The sequence below is a fragment of the Hyperolius riggenbachi genome, chromosome 12 (assembly GCF_040937935.1).
Source record: "Hyperolius riggenbachi isolate aHypRig1 chromosome 12, aHypRig1.pri, whole genome shotgun sequence".
NCBI lineage: Eukaryota > Metazoa > Chordata > Amphibia > Anura > Hyperoliidae > Hyperolius > Hyperolius riggenbachi.
The window spans coordinates 12,195,880-12,203,650 of NC_090657.1; the positions used below are offsets into that span (position 1 = coordinate 12,195,880).

At 41.6% G+C, this 7,771-nt stretch overlaps 1 long non-coding RNA gene across 1 annotated transcript in view; it reads left to right on the top strand.

Annotated features, from left to right (window-relative positions):
• The window catches only part of LOC137542116 (uncharacterized), an 88,218-nt gene extending 80,685 nt beyond the window's left edge, over nucleotides 1–7,533 (top strand). The window contains exon 4 of the long non-coding RNA XR_011025361.1: nucleotides 6,811–7,533. This is a non-coding gene — a long non-coding RNA (uncharacterized lncRNA). The remainder of the gene's footprint in view (nucleotides 1–6,810) is intronic.
• The last annotated feature ends 238 nt before the right edge of the window (nucleotides 7,534–7,771 follow it).

Sequence of the window (7,771 nt, forward strand, 5' to 3'; positions counted from 1 at the left end):
TAAATGATGGGTGGGGAAAAGCGCTGTGCAAAATAAAGAAATATAGGAAACAACGGGTGTGCTAAAATGTTTATAAAGCAAATACATATATAACAATTTACAATATTTAAAGTACATTTTGGCATAACAAACTCAGAATACATTATACAGCTATACATATGCTGGCATCTAGTGGTCAAAGATGGAAACACAACATTTAGAATCAAAATCAGACAAGCGACAAGAGTGAGGCCCAGAAAATCCGCTGTAACAAAGAAATCTTGGTACTATTCCGTTAGCCGGGCGCAACCATTAGGTGGCGCTAAGTAATGTAGAATGTAATCCCCCTAGGCCTGCAAAATCCCAGCGGCGTTAATTACTATTCCCCCTCCAGGCCGCCATGGATAGTAGGGAAAGATGTAACTCTGCAGCCAGCGATCGGTGGCCAGGGAGATTACATTCTACATTACTTAGCTCAGTTGCGCCCGGCTAACTGAGTTTTAACGCCACCTAGTGGTTGCACACGGCTAACGGAAAAGAACCGAAATCTTTAAAACCCTTTATGGATTAAACATTTCTTCTAAGCAAATAAGCCATCAACAGTTCAGTAGTATGAAATGCCTTTAAAGCAAACCTTAGGTTGTACATATATGCAACTATTTCATAGACTAGAGGCAAGGCGAAAGCAAAAAGAAGGATGATATTCTCAATTTGTTTAAGTCCAAGAAACAAAATTGCATTCAGGATCCATCAAATCATAATGGGAAGGAAGTGGTTGTTGGCGCAAAGGGAGTTAAAATCTTTATTTGAATCACAAGACCAAAGGAAACACTTTCTCCTCAGAGCAATCACATTTTGAGAGTGGTAATTTCAATGCCAAACGGCTTGCTTGTTTGACAAGAGGTACCCCGGGGACTAACTCCATCTTTGCTATTAGTGATACGAGTGGGCAAATATGAAGACCTATCAAACTCATTCAGAAGTTTGCTGAATTTTATGAAATGTGATACACTTCAAAGACAAGAAAAAGAGAAAAGGATATCGACAGTTATTCACAGGAGTGAGACTTTCCTGAATCGGAAATAGATTAAAAAGTGAATGGGAACCGCATTTTTTAAAAAATAAAGCAAATACTTAAGGAGAGGGAAGGCCCTGGGTCATATAGAGCCTTCCGTCTCCTCTCTCGGTGCTCTCTATCCTGTGCTGGCTCCTCCCCTCTCTATCCTGTGCTGGCTCCCCCCCGTTTCAATCCCCTCGCCGAAAGGGTATTTGGAAGTCTTTGGGAGCCGTGTCCTCCCGAAGACGTGCGGCTCCATACTGCACAGGCGTGAGCGTGCAAGAGAGCGTGCTTGTGCAGACGCAGTACAGGGCTGCCCTTCTTCAGGAGCACTCGGGCTCCCTGAAGACTTCTGAAGCCTCCTTCGGCCGGGTAAAGCAGTATTTGACTAATTTAGTCATATACTGCTACCGGGCGAACCAGCACCGGAACGAGGTGACCAGGAGAGGAGCCGGAAGGCTCTATAGACCCAGAGCCTTCCCTCTCCTTGGGTAAGTATCTGTCTCATTTTTTTTAAATGCGGTTCCCATTCACTTTAAGTAAACTTATTAGACGCAAATATCATAGATGAAGAAGTAGAGAATGCAATTATATCACTCAAAAATAACAAAAACGCTGGGAGAATGTATTGCAGTGCAGTTGTAGCAGTTGGTCGTCAGATGGGCCTATAATAGTAAATTAATTATATTACCGATAATAGTAAAATATTGTTAATTATATCACCAATATCTTACAGTGCACTACCCGGCACAATCGTCGGGGGTTGGGAACAGGACACATGAAAAAAATCGTCCGAGAGGTGTGTGATGACCAGTCCTGTATACTGGTCATCGCACACCTACAATTACGATACTATTATACTAAAGTTATGGTCCTCACAAAAAACACAAGGGAATTTATCACAAGGGTTGACCTCTCATGAAAGTCCACAAGAACACTTGCAAAGCGCGAAACAATGACGAGAACTTGAAATTAACCTGAAATGTTTTACTACAATTGACAAACACCCAGAAGTTTTAATTAACCAGGAAAATCTTCATTGGCGCAATTTTTTGCCAAGATTGCTAGCCATAACACATTTAATTGAGTGCAACATGCATTTTTGAGGAAAAGTCCAACAATTGTTTAAGCACACCAATAGTAACTTTGGCCTCATTGCCATTGAGACCCAGGGAGGCGGAGCTTGCCATTCCCGAGTGAGGAAGCTAAGTGCGGGTGCTCCTCCGCCTGATCAGCCTCTTACAGCAAAATGAGCCAAAATACCATGTCCAGACAGACCAGGAAGACACAAGATCAATATATTCTACTAAAACCCAGTCATCAGACATTAACTAAACACCTAAAGAGGAACGAAGCCACGCAGACCCCAGCCAAGATGGTCAATGCCACGCCATCTTTCAGCAGGGCCACGATGGGGAATGAAGCTAAAGCCACCACTACAGCCAGATCCCTCAATGAGACCTGAGGCTACCTACATAACCTCCCCACTAAAGAAGACCTATAAGAGCTTGCAGACTGCATGAGCTCCAAGGTATACATTCAGAGATAGCAGACCATGGTGGGAGACTGGCTGCACTAGAGGCAGACTCGGCAGCCATGAAAACAAATACACAACGACTGCAGTCTCAACACAAGCAACAGGTGGCCATGAACGCACTGCTAAGGTCAGGGCTGGAAGACTTACAAAACCGCAGCTGGCGGGGGAAAATGTGGCCACTTATGTCTTAGTTATGTAACCTTAGTGTATTATCTTGGCTCTGATATTCAAAATGAGCTAATTTCTCTCATGGCTGAGAAACTCTGTCTGACAATCTTTGAAAGCCAGATACCACAAAAATACTATTCGATTATTCTGGACTGCACATCAGGTCAAAGCGGCACAAAGCACTGTTTTATGTTTCTTTGCACCGGAGACTCAGTCTGTTCAGATTTGTGAACATTTTGGTGGATTTTTGAACATCTCAAATATTTTACTTTTACAATACTATTACTTTTACAAGACTTTGTAAAACTGTTTTTTTCTACTTAAAACTTTGCGCTGTCTCACAGTCCACGTCCTTTTACCGTCCTCAGGGGACTAGGATTGTACCATGATGTGAAAGAAGAAAGGAGGGCAGATGCTCCAAAGACAGCGAGTGTTGGTACAGGCCAGGTACACAGAGCGGCAGGATGAGGAGCCAGAAATAAATGCAAGCACATTGTGAAGAAAAAAGAGAAGTGAAAAATGAGTGAAAGCCGAAAAACAATCAGCATCTGGCTGCATTTAGGTGATATTGAAGACTGCAAAGCTAAGCGCAGAATTTGTAATATGGAAATATCCGTTAGAGCACCAACAAACCTGCACAGAGATACAAGAACCGCCCACCCATCTGTGCAACTGGAGGAGAGCATGGCCTCTCTCCTGCCATCCACTGACCCTGAGAAATAGCCAAGTACTTCTGCTGCAGCATCTACTGTCTAACCGAAAACTGCAGGTATAACACAATCTTCAGTTAAAACCAATATAAGCACATTCATGCCAAAACAAATGCCAGACAAAAAACTTAAAGGGGCAGTATTGCAAAAAATTGTAAAATGTAAAATATGTGCAAACAAACAAATAAGAAGTATGTTTTTTTCCAGAGTAAAATGAGCCATAAATTACTTTTCTCCTATGTTGCTGTCACTTACAGTAGGTAGTAGAAATCTGACATAAAGATATTCCCTACAAAGGATTTATACAATGATGCTGGCCAGCTTCCCTGCTCGCTACACAGTGTTTTGGCAGTTGGACAGAGCAACAGCCATTCACTAAGTGCTTTTGAAAATAAATAAATCCCTGAGAATCCCCCCATGAAGAGATGGACTAGTCCAAAACCTGTCGCTTCTGTCATATTTCTACTACCTACTGTAAGTGACAGCAACATAGGAGAAAAGTGATGGCTCATTTTACTCTGGAAAAAATGTACTTCTTATTTGTATATGTTTGCACATATTTTACATTTTACAGTTTTTCGCTGTAGTGCCCCTTTAAGTGTCGATGAGGAGCTGGTGAAAATGATAGCTAGCGGTTTTCAAACATTTTCCATTGTGGTGGACAGAGGATTTACAACTTTTGTACAGGCCTTAAACCCCATGTATGTTCTCCCTTGCAGCAGAACTTTGTCCCAAACAATTATTCCACAACTATATAACAAGGAGCGTGCATTATGGCAAGACAGAGTCAAAAAAGCTTCAGCAGTTTGCCTTACAACTGATTGCTGGACATCCAGATCGACATGCTCATACATGTCTGTCACTTTATTGAAAACTTTAAGATGACATACAGCCATCTTGACTGTTTTGAGTTTGCTGAGAGACACAGTACAGAAAACCTCGTAGGAGGCGGAGCTACTAAGAGTGGCAAGAGAATGGCAAATGACAAAGTGGAGTGCTGTGTTACTGATAATGCAGCAAACATAACAAAAGCCATAAAACATTTGCAGTGGACTCACAACCCATGCCTTGCATACACAATAAACCTGATAGTTAAAGAGACACTGAAGCGAAAAAAAATATAGGATATAATGAATTGGTTGTATACTATGAATAATTATTAGAAGATTAGCAGCAAAGAAAATATTCTCATATTTTTATTTTCAGGTATATGGTGTTTTTTCTAACATTGCATTATTCTATAATATGTGCAGATTACACAACACTCAGCATTCAAAATGATTCTTTCAAAGCAGTCTGTGAACTAATGACCTCTCCTCTGCCAGAGGAAAAGTAAACAGTTGAGATAATAAAAGTCAGATAACAGCCCTCTCCATGACTTTTGAAAGTCATAGAAATGAATGGCTTTTTTGCATAGAGATAACAACTGGAGTTTCTTAACTCTTCCTGTACTGGAAACAATTAGACTGATGTATCTGATCTTAAGGTTTTATTTCTTAGCTGTACTACACATACAAATCATAATATCATAATTTTTTTTTCGCTTCAGTGTCTCTTTAAAGATGCGCTGAAGATGGGAAAGGCTACTGTAGAGTTTTCCATAAAAGCACAATTGCCACAGAGAAGCTGACGACGATACAATGCCAGATGGGGATGCCAAAGCTAAGGGCCAAACAAGAGTGTGCTACAAGATGGAACTCAACGTTTTATATGCTGAAACGCAAAATATGCCATCATCTCCACCCTGGCTGTAATCAACACTCCTACTGAAAGAGCAACTGTCGCAAAAATCTTAAAATTTAAAACACATACAAATTAAAAAGTACATTTCCTCCAGTGTAAAATGAGCCATAAATGACTTTTCTCCTATGTTGCTGTCACTTACAGTAAGTAGTAGAAACGTGACATTAGCGACAGGTTTTGGGCTAGTTCATCTCTCCATGGGGGATTCTCAGCATGGCCTTTATTCTTTATAAAGACATTCCCTGAAAAAGATTTATACAAAGATGCTGGCCAGCTTCCCTGCTCGCTGCACACTATTTTGACAGTTGGTCGGAGCAACTGCCATTCACTAAGTGCATTTTAAAAAAAAGAAAACCCTGAGAAACCCCCCCCCCCCCCAAGACAAGATGGGCTAGTCCAAAATCTGTTGGTGGTGACAGATTTCTACTACCTACTGTAAGTGACAGCAACATAGGAGAAAAGTAATTTATGGCTCATTTTACACTGGAGGAAATGTACTTTTTAATTTGTATGTGTTTTAAATTTTAAGATTTTTGCGACAGTTCCTCCTGAAACTTTAAGTCAAGAGAAATGGGAAATAGTGAAAGAGTTCTGCACCATTCTTGGGCCCTTTGTGGAAGTGACTGTGGAAATAAGTACAGAAAGGTGCCTTGAACAATTTAGTTTTTACTTTACTATACAGTTAAAGGAATACTATCGAAGTTGACCAAATTCCAACAGCAGTATGAATCAATATACCAATAAAGGTTAGAGTGAACACAGCATATGATTTTGCTGCGCTGTGTGTCTTTTTTTTTTATCTACCTTTCTGACGGCGTCGGATTTTGGAGCAGGTCATTATGCTAGAGGTGATTCTTCTAGCTGTGTACAATGTGAAATGACCCATTGTGATGTTCCCCCACAGCAGAATGAGTGGTGCAGCGCGCGACCCGCATCTACAAGTTAGGAGCGAGAGGAGAGACAACCGCTCTCGTTCCTAGTCTTTTCAGCCACTCTGAAATAAGTCCTCCTCTTCGGCTCCTGTAACTTCGGAGCAATGACGCTCGCTCCTCCGCCTTATTAGCTTGCCGTCGCGTAGCAACAATCAATGACGCAGCGGCAGCGCTGGAACACGGAAGTCTGCCTCGGAGGCAGGGCAGCCCGGCAGACCAATCAGAGTGGCTGAAAAGACTAGGAACGAGAGCGGTTGTCTCTCCTCTCGCTCCTAACTTGTAGATGCGGGTCGCGCGCTGCACCACTCAATCTGCTGTGGGGGAACATCACAATGGGTCATTCCACATTGTACACAGCTAGAAGAATCACCTCTAGCATAATGACCTGCTCCAAAATCCGACGCCGTCAGTTTGCACAGGGGACGCCGTCAGAAAGCTAGATAAAAAAAAAAGACACACAGCGCAGCAAAATCATATGCTGTATTCACTCTAACCTAACCTTTATTGGTATATTGATTCATACTGCTGTTAGAATTTGGTCATCTTCGATAGTATTCCTTTAAAGATGACAGTAAATAGCAAAATACCATGTATTGCAGACAAATGATGTATTCATTGTAAAAAAAAAAAGCAATGTATATTGCAAAATCTTATTCTCACATTATCTTTTTTTCTCTTTTCCAGCTATGTCACAGCCTTCAAAATGCTTCCTCTCTGCAAGAGTGGGCAGCGGGTAACAGCCCACCACCAATGGAGTGTAACAGTGGGTATCGTAAAGGAGCTGTCCACCGCACTTTCTTCATCCATGGGCAGAACATTTCTGAGGATGGAGTACAATACTGTGCTTTCAGAAACCACTGCTCTGGCCCCCGGTGTACACAGGTAGCATTTAATGACAACAGAGCTGTGGATGAGGGCTTTCAAAGAATAAGTGCAGCAGCAGCAGCAATATGCAACCCTAACAGCCTGTCTGCTCCTCCATCAGAGAGAAAGAAATTGGGGCAGGGGCATGTTAAACAGGAACCTCAAGCTTCTGCTGTGTGAAGGATCTTTGATGAAGAAACAGGAGAAATCACACAGCTGATGCTATGCTGGAGTTCAGGTCCTATCTTGAGAAGCCGATAATCCAAAGAGCTGAAGACCCACTTAGCTGGTGGGAGGCCAAGGCTGCAGTCTACCCACACCTGGTTAAGGTAATAGCAGGAAGACTTTGCATTGTCACTCCATCAGTCCCCTCAGAAAGAGTTTTCTCAAAAACAGGACAAATGATCACGGAGAGGAGAAATCGCATCAGCCCATCTAAGCTGAGGTACCTAGCATTGCTGAATGCCAACCTGGCCTAAAAACTTTTATTCCAAGAGTCATAGTGTTGCGTTGTTGTTGAGTTTGGCCTTTATTTAATTTGTTTGCTGTGGTTTTGTGTTAAGTTGTTCATTTAAACCTTTTATTAAAAATTTTTTGTAATGAAAAAATGCTTAAAAATATGTAATGTCTATAAACAATGAATAAGCAATTGCACAATTGACACAAACCATTCATAATTGCTTAATTAGGCTTTAAAGAGAACCAGAGATGAAGCACCCTCTTGTATTTTACCTTATAAATCAGTGGGAACATGACAGTAAACACCTAATCTGTTCTTAGT